Source organism: Podarcis tiliguerta (assembly GCF_965153285.1).
Source record: "Podarcis tiliguerta genome assembly, chromosome: 5".
NCBI classification, from domain to species: domain Eukaryota; kingdom Metazoa; phylum Chordata; class Lepidosauria; order Squamata; family Lacertidae; genus Podarcis; species Podarcis tiliguerta.
In genome coordinates this window covers 18,237,657-18,253,122 of record NC_139538.1, presented here as the reverse complement: position 1 = coordinate 18,253,122, position 15,466 = coordinate 18,237,657, and the positions used below count along the sequence as shown (strand labels likewise).

General features: G+C 42.4%; 1 long non-coding RNA gene across 1 annotated transcript in view; it reads right to left on the bottom strand.

Moving 5' to 3' along the window:
- The window catches only part of LOC310678543, a 54,204-nt gene extending 38,738 nt beyond the window's left edge, over positions 1-15,466 (bottom strand). The window contains exons 1-2 of the long non-coding RNA XR_014511833.1: positions 15,338-15,466; positions 7,142-7,207 (exon numbers count right to left, since the gene is read on the bottom strand). This is a non-coding gene — a long non-coding RNA (uncharacterized lncRNA). The remainder of the gene's footprint in view (positions 1-7,141; positions 7,208-15,337) is intronic.

Below are 15,466 nucleotides of genomic sequence, written 5' to 3'. Positions count from 1 at the left end.
TCTGCCGAACTGTGCTTCAAACGTCATTGTAAGAAAGCCATTTTTTAAAAAACCAAAAAACCTCATTGAAGTTGATATAGAGGAAGACTATTGCTAAAAACTGTGGAACGCACACATCTGGGAAGAATGTTTATATGTTGCATGATGTGCAATCACACACTGATGAGCCTTTGCAGCTTAGAGTTCTGCATGTCTAAAGCTCTGTTCAAGCTTTTGGTTGAATATGTAAGGGCAGAATGTGTGAGGATATGGGACTTTATGCTCCTGAGTCACCTGTTCTAGGAGCCCTGCATTAAGCAGAAAGGTAAAAGATAAAGGTAAATGTAAAGGACCCCCTGGATGGTTAAATCCAGTCCAAGGCGACTATGGGGTTGTGGCACTCATCTCGCTTTCAGGCCACAGACAACTTTCCGGGTCATGTTGTCAGCATGACTAAACCACTTCTGGCGCAATGTAACACCGTGACGGAAGCCAGAGTGCACAGAAATGCCGTTTACCTTCCTGCCGCAGTGGTACCTATTTATCTACTTGCACTGGCGTGCTTTCAAACTGCTAGGTTCACAGGAGCTAGGACAAAGCAACAGGAGCTCACTCCGTCCCGTCACGGGGATTCGAACCTCTGACCTTCTGATCAGCAAGTCCCAAAGGCTCAGCGGAGTTAGGGAAATTCAGGCCCAGGAGCCATATGCAACCTTCCAGGCCTCTCTCTCTGGCCCTCAGAACACTTCCAAGTGTTCACATCCCTCAGTGGCCCCTCTTTGCCCCTTGAGTGCTTTATGCCTGGCTGAAATGTATCCTTCCTTACCTAGATAGAAAACAGAGAGGTGTGTGGGAGGGTATGTAGAAGCTAACCTGTTGTACAAAGGTAAAAATGTATGTTTGTTGTTTTGTCCACTTGTGCTTCTGACCACCATTGGCAGCTGAACCTCAGAAGTTTGGCCAGCAATGAATGAAGCCCTCAGGCTGAAAATGTTTCCCTACCCTTGAGCTACACAATGACCTGATTCAGGGCAATGCCAATGAGCAAGCATACCTTTTCAGGAGGAGTTGGGAAAGTGTTATTCAGCACTGCTGAAAATGTTCACAGAACGACTGAGTAATTTCAGCATCAGCTTTCGTGATTATACACGTACCTGATTAACTTAACTAAGTGCAGCCGAATGTTCACTGTGAATTGCAGACTACATTTATTTCCAAATGTCTCGGATGATAGATGTTTAAAGTTACAGCAATCACGTTAAACACAGCCATTGTTTTTCTTTTAACACTAGCTGCGAAAGAACACATATTGTTCTTTTTGCAGTTATTATACTATCTCCAGGGAGTTTTGTCACACATTGCAACCAAATAAACAAAAAAGTGCACATTACTTAAGCAGCCACAAAAACTTTCTTCAATCCATTATACCAATTGTTTAACCAATGCATGGCCCATCTAGGCAGGTGCCTATAAGCATTAATCCAGTAAGTATTCTTCAGAAGTTTATTCTTCTCCATTAGCTGTCAGCTGCTGGAGTCAGGAGTAGGTCAGCAATAAAGGACACTGGTGTTAATGAAATTAATTCTTTATTCAAAGAAACCAAAGCAGTGCAGGCCTAGTGATCACAGCAACTCTTGCTCCACTTGTGAGGACCAAAGGTTCCCACCACTTCCTTCCCCAGCAGCCTAAGTCTTTGTTGTCTTATCTCTCTTTGCTCCTCCCATTTAATTTCTCTCTGTGTTTGGGGAGACCAGGGGGAAGGGGAGCTGGCCGGAGCAGGAGAGGAAGATTCCCTGGATTCTTCAGCAGCCCGCCTACACTCTTGCCTCCTCACCCCCTCCACTGCTGCCTCTGAGTTTAGACAGCTCTCTGCCACACCCTCTTCCTGCTCACGAAACCCTGTTGCCTCTTCAGCTTCCAACACCTCCTCCTCCCAGTCTGCTCCCTCTTCTCCCTCTGATCACAAACGTCATCCCACCACCAATCTCCTGGCTCTGAGCTGGGTTCCCTTGGGGGTTCCCCAGCTGCTGCCTCCTACCACTCCTCTGCATCCAGCCAGTCCATGGCATTAGCTGTGTGTGTGTGTGTTTATTTAAATTTAAGTGCCAAGCCAACTCTGTCCTTATTACAGTTGCAGGAAACCTGAATATAATTCAGAAGACATTGTAAATGTCTGAGTCTAATTAATTTCATAAATGTATGTACATCTGCATGTACACACACACACTTTGAAGAAGTAGCAAATTGGTTCCTAAACCATATTAAGCTGAGTAAATCAGATCCCCATCTGTGATAGAAAGCATATTGAATAATACAGATTAAATGTAAACCATATTGAGCTGCAGAAAAGATGCCATATAGCAGATTTACAGTCTACAATGTGCGCAGAGAGCCTGTTAATATAGATCACTGCTGTCACACATCACAGTTTGCTTGTCTTCCCGCACCTCGTCCCCTTTCAACAAGAGCATAAAGAGCACACCACACCATTTTTTGATTCATTTGGCAAACTCTGCTCCCCACAGGTCCTAATTTCATGTGGCGAGGATTAAGGATGAGAATGAGAACTCTCTCACAGACATTTTGCCATTGCAATCCATCTAATAGCTGTGATCAATTTTAAGTCTTCACATAAAGGGAACTTACAGCAAACAGAAGGCTGCAGGTTTATGGGGATAGACTGGAGTTTCCCACAGGAAAATATGTTTGCGTGACAGTTAGGAATTGAGACTGGAGTAGGTCGCTGACTGGATGCCTGGAGGATGCAATTTAGTTAGCCAGGGTGGGATTTAGCCTGTGTGTAACCATCCACCTCTAGCCAAATGGCAGGCATTCAAGGAAAGGAGTCATATCATTCAAGGTCTGGCACAGAAATGCCAGAGTAGGCCAGTTATTCATATTTTTCACTCTATAGGACGCACCAGACCACAAGACGCACCAAATTTTGGAGAAGGAGAACAAGAAAAAAAAATATTCTGAATCTCAGAAGCCAGAACAGCAAGAGGGATCGCTGCGCAGTGAAAGTAGCAATCCCTCTTGCTGTTCTGGCTTATGGGATAGCTGCGCAGCCTGCATTTGCTGCATAAGCCGCACACACATTTCCCCTTACTTTTTAGGAGGGAAAAAGTGAGTCTTATAAAGCAAAAAATACGGTAATTCTCCATGTGTTATATAAAGACATCCAGGGTTCCTTGCTGGTCTGACCAATAAGACCTTATTGCCTCGCTCACCCATTACTGCATAGATGAGGATCCTATGAATTTACTGAGAATGTCATTAGCATGTTCTGATTAGTTGCAATGTGCAACTGAAAGTAAACAAACAAGAAAGGAGATTCTGACTAAACATCAGGAAGAACATTCTCGCAGTAAAAGCTGTTTGACAGTGCAACAGACTCTCTCAAAAGGTGGTGAACTCTCCTCCACTGGAGGTTTTTAAGCAGAGGTCAGATGGCCATCTGTCATGGATGCTTTAGTTCAGATTCCTGCATTGCAGGGGCTTGGACTAGATGACCCTTGGGCCCCTTCCGACCCTACAAATCTATGCTTCTACCAAAATATATCATTGTTTCTGGAATGCAAGTAAATCACATAACCTTAACATCTGCAGGGTCAATGAACACTAATATCTAACTCTTATTGGAGCACTGAACATTGATAAAACGACTTCCCTTCCTTTCACATATAATAATGCCACTGAGGTCATATTTATGTACACCCAAAAGTGGTGTTGAAATCATTCCACAGGAAAGTGGTTCCCAATGCTTCCAGTCCTCACTCACAACTGACTTCATGACAATGGCAGGTGGGCAGTGAGATTCGGTTTCATGATGACAGGGGTGCTAAGAATGTTCACCATTGTGAGTAACGTCAGTATAAGCAACACAAGTGATATTCAGTACCGGTTCTTATTTGTTCATGGCTTCATTTCCACCAAATTACAAAAGAGGAGTGGCTTGTGGTATGTGAATAGGACAGCAAGAAGAAGAAGAAGAAGAAGAAGAAGAAGAAGAAGAGGAGTTTGGATTTGATATCCCACCTTTCACTCCCTTTAAGGAGTCTCAAAGCGGCTAACATTCTCCTTTCCCTTCCTCCCCCACAACAAACACTCTGTGAGGTGAGTGGGGCTGAGAGACTTCAAAGAAGTGTGACTGGCCCAAGGTCAACGAGCAGCTGCATGTGGAGGAGCGGAGACGCGAACCGGGTTCCCCAGATTACGAGACTACCGCTCTTAACCACTACACCACACTGGCTCCCAGCTGAGGGACCCTGAGCTGAGGGACCCTGTTCACCACCCTTTCTGTTGCCCTAGCCCTACCTTGTTCCTGTCACTTACTCATTGCCATGGGCTCTTGAGTTTGGTAGGATATGATGGCATCATCTTATCAAGCACAACAGCAATAGAACATCGCTTTATGGTGTTCATGTATTTTATATAGGGCCAGGAAAGGGCAGAGAGGTAGTTCATGCCAACGGATCCACTACTGATTGGCAATGTAAACTGAAGTCTCTCGGGAGTTGTCCCTGCTGCCCAGCCAAGTCCACTGATTGAGCAATTGTTACACTGGAACAACTCCAGATTGTGGTATGTTGAAGCAACCACAGACCATGAAAGCAGGAATCTTGTAGCAGATTCATAAACCACAATGGGGTGTCTTAGAGAGGCCACATGTACATCTGTGTGTCCTCACATTAACATCAAAACCTCAGTGCTGATGTCAACTGGCGGGCATCACAAATGGTAGGAGAGGCAGCTGGCGGCAGCTGGTGCCCAGAGAACTCCAAACTTGCAACGGGAGCAGGTTTAGAAAGCTCTGAGCCAAAACCCACAGCAGCACAAGCAGTCCTAATTTATGTGTTCCAGATTCAATAAACCTATGAGTATCAGGCATGATAGCAAACTGTGCAGGCTATTCACTGTGCTATAAATAAAAGGGGCATGCTGTCGCCGTTCAGTGAGTGACAAATAGTATCCAAAAATCTCCAGTTCGGAAAATGATATGCCATCTGCTTGTCATTCATTTCTAAAGGCTTTTCTCCCTTCTCCCCCCACACTGGGAGGGGAAGAGATCTGATATAAATGATTATGGCCCCGTGAGCGGAAAAATACAGAGTTTATCCTTTTTAGACAGACAGGTGACAAGCTTCCATCTTTGATCTTAACCAATGCATACAGATTTCAAATTCTAAATAAATGCACTCTTCTCTTTTCGGTTGCTGATAGCTGTCAACGGTCAAAAGACAAGCCATCCTTTGAGGAGTCTTTCAGGCTCATCAGCACCATCGTGCTAACCAAGATGATTGCTGATGACCAGGCACTTTGGAGTTCTGACGGCATAGTGGTGATTGATTAAAAGGCAGGCTAAGGGACAGGGAGCTTAACTGCTAAACAAAGGAGTGCCTGTGCCCTTTCCGTTCAGATTCCTTTCTTGAATAATCCATCCTTAAGTCTGTTTTGTTCCAAAACACAGGAGATATGAATATTGCATCGAACTGTTCAACCATTTAGAGAAGGCATCGGGAACCTCAAATATATCTGGACCTCAAAACTCCAGATCACACCTCAGGTTACACCTATCTTTGCACCTGGGTGTTGTTGTTTTTTCAGGGTGAGGACTGAACTGGGTCCTTGAACTCTTGTTTGTCTGGATGAAGGTTAGGGGTGTGTGTAAATATGAGTAGAAACTAGCCCACTGTACAAAGGTAACCTTTACATCCACTCCCCCAGCTCTGGTCTCACCCAGGTGATTCATATACCACTTCATATTGGGGGGAGGATATCTAAGCTGTTTACTGCAAATGAATGTCAAATGCAAGAAAAAATACAGTAAATAAAAAAAAAACTAAAACATTCTGTAGTTTAGAGCAGCACAGTTAAGAATTAGATATACTCTTAAAGAGCAATACAGTGGTGCCTCGCAAGATGAAATTAATTCATTCTGTGAGTTTTTTCGTTCTGCGAGTTTTTTCGTCTTGCGAAGCACCACTGTGTATTGACGGTTTCCCATAGGAATGCATTGGCGGTTTAAAAAAAAAGGTGCAAGACATTTCGTCTTGCGAAGCAAGCCCATAGGGAAATCCGTCTTGCGAAGCAACTCAGAAAACGAAAAACTCTTTCGTCTTGCGAGTTTTTCGTCTTCCGAGGCATTCGTCTTGCAAGGTACCACTGTATAAATGCAACCAACTAACATATGTGGACCATAATAATTACCAGCGTATCCTAAATACAGACATGCAGCATAGACAGTCAGCTATACCCAACAGATATACAAGCATGCATACATAGAGGTAACTGTCGTGAATTCCTCGCGGCACTTTAGCAGAATGCTCAGAGTCCCAGGTTCTTTAGTGCAGTATTTATTATTGTGAGCTAAATATATATACAAATATCTACAGAAGCGGTTCATATAATCAGACAGAGTACCTGCACCTTGAGGCAAAAGAAGACTCCACACTCATCTACACCACCACCACCATTACTATTGGACAGGCTTTACTTTTAAACTGGTCACAGCCAATCACATTACTGCTGAGTCATTCTGACCCAGCACTTCCACAGAGAGTATTGCATCAGCCTGTTGCAAACTGAAGCCTGCAGACTTACTTACACAGCATCCTATGAATCCCAACAGTAACAGCAGTACTCTGACCTCTGCTGCTATCCTATGCCATATTGACATCCTAAAAGTAAACATATAGGTAGGGTGACTGAAGGACTAAGGCTAATCTCTTGCCAGAAGTTGGTCCTATGAAAAGGACCAATGTAAAAAGGTAAAGGTAAAGGTACCCCTGCCCGTACGGGCCAGTCTTGCCAAGACTCTAGGGTTGTGCGCCCATCTCACTCAAGAGGCCAGGAGCCAGCGCTGTCCGCAGACACTTCCGGGTCACGTGGCCAGCGTGACAAGCTGCATCTGGCGAGCCAGCGCAGCACACGGAACGCCGTTTACCTTCTCGCTGGTAAGCGGTCCCTATTTATCTACTTGCACCCGGGGGTGCTTTCGAACTGCTAGGTTGGCAGGCGCTGGGACCGAACGACGGGAGCGCACCCCGCCGCGGGGATTTGAACCGCCGACCATGCGATCGGCAAGTCCTAGGCTCTGTGGTTTAACCCACAGCGCCACCCACGTCCCTAATCAATCACGCCACACCAATCAGTTCAATACCATATCATATTGCCATGTTGTGGTCCTTTACACCACCCACTGTCCCATGCATTTTCAAGTTCATTTCTGCAATCATGTAGGATAAAAAAAAAAATTCCCTTTATTTAATTATTTATTTTTTTAACAGCAGAATATAAAAAAGGCTTTGTAACAGTATGTCCACTCTTCAGATAGCAGTTTTCAGAAATCTGTGTTGTTTCCATGAAAATAGCAAAGCATTAGTAAATGATATCATTTGGGGGGGGGGGGTTACTTTCAAGGAGATCAAGGCAGAAATGAAACTTTGGAAGCTTGCGATTCCCCCAGATTTATACACAAGGATATTGTTTCCTCCAGGTGCAGCACATTTATTAGAAAAGTTGAACTGCATTTTGTGCTGACAGTGAAAACATTTGCTTATGAATTTTGGGACGCAGAGAGAGGAGGAGGATGTTGTATCCAAACAAATTGATTAATGTTGTATCCAGAAAGTAAATGAGATGATGGAGGAATGTAGATGGCAGATGACATTATTGTAATAATGATAATGATAATAATGCTTTTATTATTTATTCCCCTACCCATCTGGCTGGGTTTCCCCATTCACTCTGGGCAGCTCCCAGCAGAATAGTAAAAACACGATAAAACATCAAACATTAAAAACTTCCCTAAGAAGGGCTGCATTCAGATGTTTCCTAAATGTTATATAATTACTCATCTCCTTAACATTTCGTGGGAGGGCATTCCACAGGGTGGATGCCACTACCAAGAAGGCCCTCTGCCTGGTTCCCTGTAACTTTGCTTCTCACAGTGAGGGAAGCAGCAGAAGGCCCTCAGAAGAGGACCTCAGTGTGTGGGCTGAAAGATGCGGGTGGAGGCACTCCTTCAGGTATAATGGCCTGAGGCCATTTAGGGCTTTAAAGGTCAGCACCAACACTTTGAATTGTGCTCGGAAACGTTCTGGGAGCCAATGAAGATCCTTTAGGACCGGTGTCTCTGAGGTGAAGGACAGCATATCAGTAATTAGGAAGGATGGAGAGATCAGTCTACTCCTGGTTCATGTAAGTTTTGCATGTGTTTGTTCATAAATCATTTGAGTTAATCCAAAGTGAATCCTCCTTAAAAGAGATCCGCTGAAATCAATGGGCATGACTAACTTAGAACCATTATTTTCAACATGTCTAACCGGGACATAACTTAGTTCAATATAATCCGTTCTGCCCCATTCCCTTATTAAAAAAGAACACCATGTGAACATTGGTATTTAAATATTGACATTTAAATGCATATCTTTGAACATAGAGTCTCTCATTTCAAAATGTATTATATCCTTTAAAAAAACAAAAAACCTTTCTGGTGTATTTTGGTACATTTTTGAGCTGTGAGCTTTTCACAAAGTTCAGAAAAGTGCCAAATCGGAAGACTAATTTCATTCTGATTTGCACATTAGTTCAGGAGGTGTAGAACAAGTCAGCTCCCATCAGAATTTGCAAGGAACAAATTATTCAAGCATCCCTATTAGAGAGACTCAATAATTTCTATGTCCCCATCAAACTCTAGTCACTTCATACAGGCTATTTCCATTAGGCACTACAGAAATATTCATATTCCCAAATTATCCACATTTTGTCCAGTTCCTTCCGTCAACCCGGACCACACTTCTATCCAAATGTCCAGTTTGGAACACTGCAAATTTTGTATCTGAATGTAAGGGAATCCTTCTATCAATGAGGAAATAGCACAGGGGCTCATCCAAAAATCAAAAATCGGATTGTACTCCTAGGTGCATGCTGTATTACCAAGTAGTAAAGAAACCAGAAGAAAGAAATCCTTCTGAGCTCGTAGAATAGTTGGATGTATTTAGATAAAAAGAGGAATCACATGTGTATACAACTTGTTTTCAAAGCTGGGATGATCCACTAGGGTTGTTAATCAGCTTCTTGTGGCAAACCAATGTTTAACCCTGTGAAGATCAGATGAGCTCATGTATTTTAATGTATTTTCAGAAGAAAATGCTTCCTGCTGTGCACTACAAATTCAAAATAGCATGGATCTAGCAATGCACACCTGCTTTTGGAAAAGTATTCACTTTGCACTGATGGAAAGAGTTCATTTTAAAACCTCAGTGCTGGGTGCAGCTCCTGTAAATCGCTAACAATTTTCCTTAAAATGCAGTTACTGTGCTTGAAAGAAACAGAGAGTTGGAGTGGCATTGTGGCTAAGAGACTCATTTACAAATCAAGACGTCTGTGGGTTAAGCCTTGCTTCTGCAACAAATCCAAGAGCAGTTCTTAGACAACCCACTCACTCTCAGCTTCAGCCCACCATCTGCAACGTGGGGATAATAATACTCACTTGCTTTACAGGATTGTTCTATATATATAGATTTACAAGAGCTGTGCATTTGCAATGTGTTCTGCCTGAATTGTGAGGTGAAGGGTGCTTTGGGTGAGGTGTTCATATACCTGAGTCAAATTGCACCATTAATCAGGTGTCTCAAGTCATACCAGGGACTCCCTGAAACGGCAAGTCACTCTGTGCAAAAGCCCCACTGAATTTTGTCATCTGAAGCAGAATGGCAATTGCCTTTTTTTAACAGCAAAACAGAGCTGACTAGGCAAATACCCTGAGCAAAACTGGGGAGGAAAAGAAGAGAGGGAGAAATAGAGGCTCTTTTGTTTCTGTGGACTGGCCGAGCATTCGGTTACAACAAATTATGTTCCCAGGGCACTCCAATCACAGTGTTTTCTGAGACGGATCTTTCCAAGCTTCCAACAGAGCTCACCCCCCCCCCCCTCGATTCAGTTGTAGGAATTTTCACATGACTCCTTTGTTTGTTTTTATTCTAACCCCTTTCTCATTTTCTATAAGTAACACCTACTTTAATTGTTTATCATTCTGTTTATTTTTTCTTAGGTTTGTGCAAACAGCTCCAAGGGTCTGCTTGTCCATTAAGGAAACTGTTCATTGCCAGCCTATTATTATCCTTCTACAGGGAACAGCACAGAAAGAAGCACAATGGCACACCTGCGTCAGCACAACTGGATGCCTTCATCTGCCCCAGCTGCAATGAAGCATATCTCTCCTGTATTGGTCTCTACAGCCACACCATGCGCTGTAACTCTCCAATGGTTTGACTACACCCCTAAAGGTGCACTCTTCCATTGATTCCCAATACAGATGGATGCCGACAACAGCAACTTTTATTGCCCACTTATCCAGGGGCACATTCTCCAGACCATTGTCCACAAAGCACTTGTTGTTTAGTCGTTTAGTCGTGTCCGACTCTTCGTGACCCCATGGACCAGAGCATGCCAGGCACTCCTGTCTTCCACTGCCTCCTGCAGTTTGGTCAGACTCATGTTAGTAGCTTTGAAAACACTGTCCAACCATCTCGTCCTCTGTCGTCCCCTTCTTCTTGTGCCCTCAATCTTTCCCAACATCAGGGTCTTTTCCAGGGAGTCTTCTCTTCTCATGAGGTGGCCAAAGTAGTGGAGCCTCACCTTCACTAGGGGAGTGAAGCCACAAAGCACTAGGGGAGGTTAACCCATCCCCAGTGGTGGAGCTTCATGCTCCGTCACTGGGGGGGGGGAGGAGAGCAGGCGGGGCATGGCTGGCATGTGTCCCGGGGGTGTGATGCACCACCTGCAGGGGCGTGGTGTGCGTCCTGAGGCTGTGACGTGTCACCTGCGGGGGCGTGGAGCCCAGCGCAGACTGAGGGCAGCTGTGATGGCACCCCACCGGTATTTCACTGCCGGGAGTGCTGCCAGTGCCCATCCCCAAATGGTTAGTTACTGTAACTCAAATAAAACAGCATCCTTAAATGTTCAGATATTCATTTAGGAAAACACCAGAAGGTTTTCTATTGGGAATAGTACCAGGAAGTCTAAAGGAAGAAGACAAGACATTATATTTATACGGAACAGTAGCCGCAAGGCTATTGATCGCGAAAAATTGGAAAAGTGGTATTATACCGACAAAAACAGAGTGGCTTGCCAAATTATTGGAGTATTACAATATATCCAAAACAATGGGAGGAATGGGAAGGATCTCAAAAGAGAAGATAGACAGGGACTGGAAGGTGTTTAAAGGATACTTGCAAAACCATATTGAAAAATCAGACTCCTATTAGAATAAACAAGTTCTGTTTTAAATACTGAAATACTAAATAAGATGGAGAACAATGTGTAACAGAAAAAGGAGCATGAAATTAGGTTAAAGGTGTGTGAAGGAAAGTAATAGAAGTGGAAAGAAATTGCAATTGAGTAGATTGGAAGTCTAACACAAAGGTGGGGTGAGGGGTGGTGGATGGTGATGGGAAAAAGGAATTATCTGTGGGATTGGGTGTTGGTATGTTTGAACATTTTTAAGGACTGTATGAAATGTATGTTTGTATGCTTGTATATTCGCAATATGTGTGTATTGATCCTGAATTATTTTAATAATAAAAACTTTTTAATTTTTTTTTTTAAAAAACCCCAGCATCCTTAGCTGATAAAATGATGGGGCAATTTCATTCTTTTTACATTTAGCGACTCAGGTAAAGGATGAATAGGCAAAAAGGGAATTCATTTATCCAGGTCATGTGTGCATTTAAAGTAAGGGACTGGGTGCTTGAGACATATCCTGCTTACTCCCATTTCTCCTAATTTTATTGCATTATTGGTTTCAATACTCTTGTGACTGAAATTTGCTTGCCTGCTGCCATGAAATCCAATTTGGGATGAAGGGCATTTTATACATCAATAATTGGCTTCTGGGCAAATTTCTTAAATTTGTAAGATTTAAAGGAAGCGGAGGCTTAGCCTTGGGCCTTTCATTTCAGTTGCGTTTCAACTCCTGCCATCATCATTACCTGTATCCATTGAACAGAACATAGACTTCAGGTCAATTGGTTTTCTGAAATACATTAAGTCAACCTTTGGCTGACTATTGCATCTAGTTTTAGGTTGGGCTTTTGCGGTGCAAAACGAAAGTCCTCATCTCTGTCTGTGACTAGATGCCAATACATATTGAAAACCACCTGTTTACACCTTAAATGTGCAGTCGACTCTAGAGAGAGAATACTACTACAAAGGATGTGGTCATTTCAGTATATCTGAGATGGGGAGGAAGGCATAATAAAAGATAGATTCATAAATTATGCATTTTTTGACATTTGGATACATCACAGACACTATCAATGTGCCTCTCTTCGATATTGCAGAGCATAGCTTTCAAAACTGGCTGGGTTTATTTGACAAAGTTTATATATTTCTTAACCCAGACTACCCTAGCCAATCTCATTAAAAGCTCCAAATTAGCTAACTTTCCCAAAATGTACTTAATCTAATTCAACTTTTATTCAGCAGCCTTTGGATTAGAGATATCCATGTTATTATGGCATTACAGTTGAACCTACCTGCTAATATTTCATTGAAACTAGAACTCCCACAGTGCCTTTGATTTTTAGGAGTTTGGCAGTGGTTCACAAAGTGAAAAGGTTAAAACAACCTTTATTAAGCAAGCAAACAAACTGGGGGCTTTCTGAGCTAGAGTTGGGAGGCTGGTTGATTTGCATGTAAAATACTAGCAACTATTTGACCACACTGGAATATTCTCTGAACCAAAAATAACTTATGTAGTTGGTGTGTTTAAACACATACAAAGCTCACTATGCCCTGCGGTTCTATAACCACAACTGCCTTGAACAATCTTTTTTTTTTTTTTAATCAACTGATATATATGTGTTATCTGTTCAGTTTCACTGTAAAAGAAATTTATTTTGGCAATCAATGGCATTCAATGTATAGGTCTAGAAGAACTGTTCAATTTCTCAAATGTTGTTCACATATATTTGCATAAATACTAATTGTGACAATAGTACAAAATTACTAATACAATAGCAAGTGTCCAAGTGTCTCTATTTTCCAGGGACATCCCTGATTTAGAGAAGCCATCCCAGTTTCTGATTTGATCCCAGAATGTCCCGCTTTTCCCTAGGATGTCCCTATTTTCATTGGAGAAATGTTGGAGGGTATGGAGTTATCCAACCCCGAGCCGCCTTCAGACTGTACAGGAAAGGTTTTTGTTTTGTTTTTTTTAACGTTTAATGTTTTGTTATGCTTTTACTGCCCAGAGTGTGGGGTATAAATAGTAAAATTATCATTATGGAATGGGACGTCACTATTGTCATCAAAGAAATGTTGGAGGGTATGCAATAGTATGCAATTGGACTAGTGACTATAACAGTTAACTAAATTGGATTTGTGTGTGTGTGGCTTTTTTGTGTGTGACAGTAGCAACTGGTACATATTTTTCGTGCCAAGCCAATGGCAGCCATTTTGTCATATTTCAATATGTGCCTCCCGGCACCTCACTGTTTACTCCAGAGTGCACCACATGCACCCTTGACTGTTATTTGACAGTATTTGTCTCATATGCCATATTTGGATCAAGATAATCTGGCCACTCTAGTCCCTGCATTGCTAAACCTGAGAATGGATTACCCGGCCGGGGTCAGCAAACTTTTTCAGCAGGGGGCTGGTCCCCTGTTCCTCAGACCTTGTGGGGGGCAGACTATTTTTTTTGGGGGGGGGGGGAATGAACGAATTCCTATGCCCCTAGCCCAGAGATGCATTTTAAATAAAAGGACACATTCTACTCATGTAAAAACATGCTGATTCCCGGACAATCCACGGGTCGGATTTAGAAGGTGATTGGTCTGGATCTGGCCCCCGGGCCTTAGTTTGCCTACCCATGGATTACTGCAATGAGCTGTATGTGGGGTTGTCCTGGTCATGAAGTTCCGGGGAGTGCATCTAATGTAGTGACTAGATTGCTGATGGGGGCAGATAGCCAACATCATATTTAACATTGCACCACCAGGGTTGAGGGAGAAATTCAATTCACTTTTCATTTAAAGGCAGGCCTAACTAATGTCATGCTTTCCAAAACAATACATGGACCAAAAGCCTGCCATTTGCATTTCTCCAAATTTTGCAGTATCGTTCTCCAGCTCAAGTTTGCATGAAAATACATTACAGTCTGCAAATGTACAAAAATGTGTATATTATGGGAAATTGCATAAAATGTATACATATTAGAAGAAATTCACATTTACCGTACTTTTCCGTGTATAAGACTAGGTTTTTTTTAACTAAAAAAAATGTTGAAAGGGGGGGGGGTAGACTTATACATGGAGGCAATCTCCCCACATTTTCTTAATTTTGAGTCCCCCCAAATAGGGGGCATCTTATACACGTGGGTGTGTTATACACAGAAAAATACGGTATATGCTGGTGAATTTTCATGAGAACTTTAAAAAAAATATGCAAACTGATAAGGACATGTCTAGATCTGAACTTTTTGGGGGAAAGTGAGATTTGCCCATCGCTAAGCACTAGTTCCTAAGACTTCAAATGCTTACTAAAGCATCCAGAAAATATGGGGAACTATAGACTGCACAATCCCAGAATCCTCTGAGCATTTGCAGCAGCACCCAGGGACACTACATTTCATATTGCGCCCCAAGTCCCTGGACTCTCCAACACTTATCAAGTCATAATTATACCCAGAGAAAATGTAGAGCCTTCAAGTTTGCCAACCTTACTGTTTTATGAGAACAGAGTGAAACAATGCTTTATAACTTTATAGATTGCCTAGTCCATAGTTTACATATGCTGCTCCAAACTTCCTTTAATGTATGACAACACAAGAGAATGGAAAGAAGGCTGCTGTTATTGTCACCCATTCACAATAAGTGCAATATATTAGCTTAAACCTGTTGTTAGAAACTTACCGAAAATCCTTTGTGTGATGAAGCACAGCGGCCACAAAAAGTGTCCTTAGACTTTGCCATCATTTTTCCTCCTGTGACTTCAGAACATGTTTGATCTTCAATTTAGGTCCCTATTTTTCTTTCCAACGGAGATTTAATGACTACCGCATGCCGGTTAACAACCTTTATGTATTGTGTTCCTTGCAATGTCACTTGTGCTGTTAAATTCCCGATGATGGCTTGAATAGCAAGCAATAACCTTGGGTGGAAAACCTGTATTCCGTTAGACACAAAATGGTGAATATGTAAGGAAAACAGAATAACAACTGGGCTGCCTGGAGGTTTTTTTTTCCAGAATGAGAAAAACAACAATCCATAATTAGGGAGAAGGTCAGGTTCAGAGTGGGACAAAAAAAACTTCTCTGAAACTTTCAGTTTTGGGGTAGAGTTCTACTTACCTTAAGTCTTAAATGAGGTGACGATATTTATTTCATCTCGTTTTCGTTTTAGGTACAAAATATTAAAGCAATAGAGAGGATCTTCACCATGCTGCAAAAAATTATGTAAGGAAGGAGCCAGATATAGCT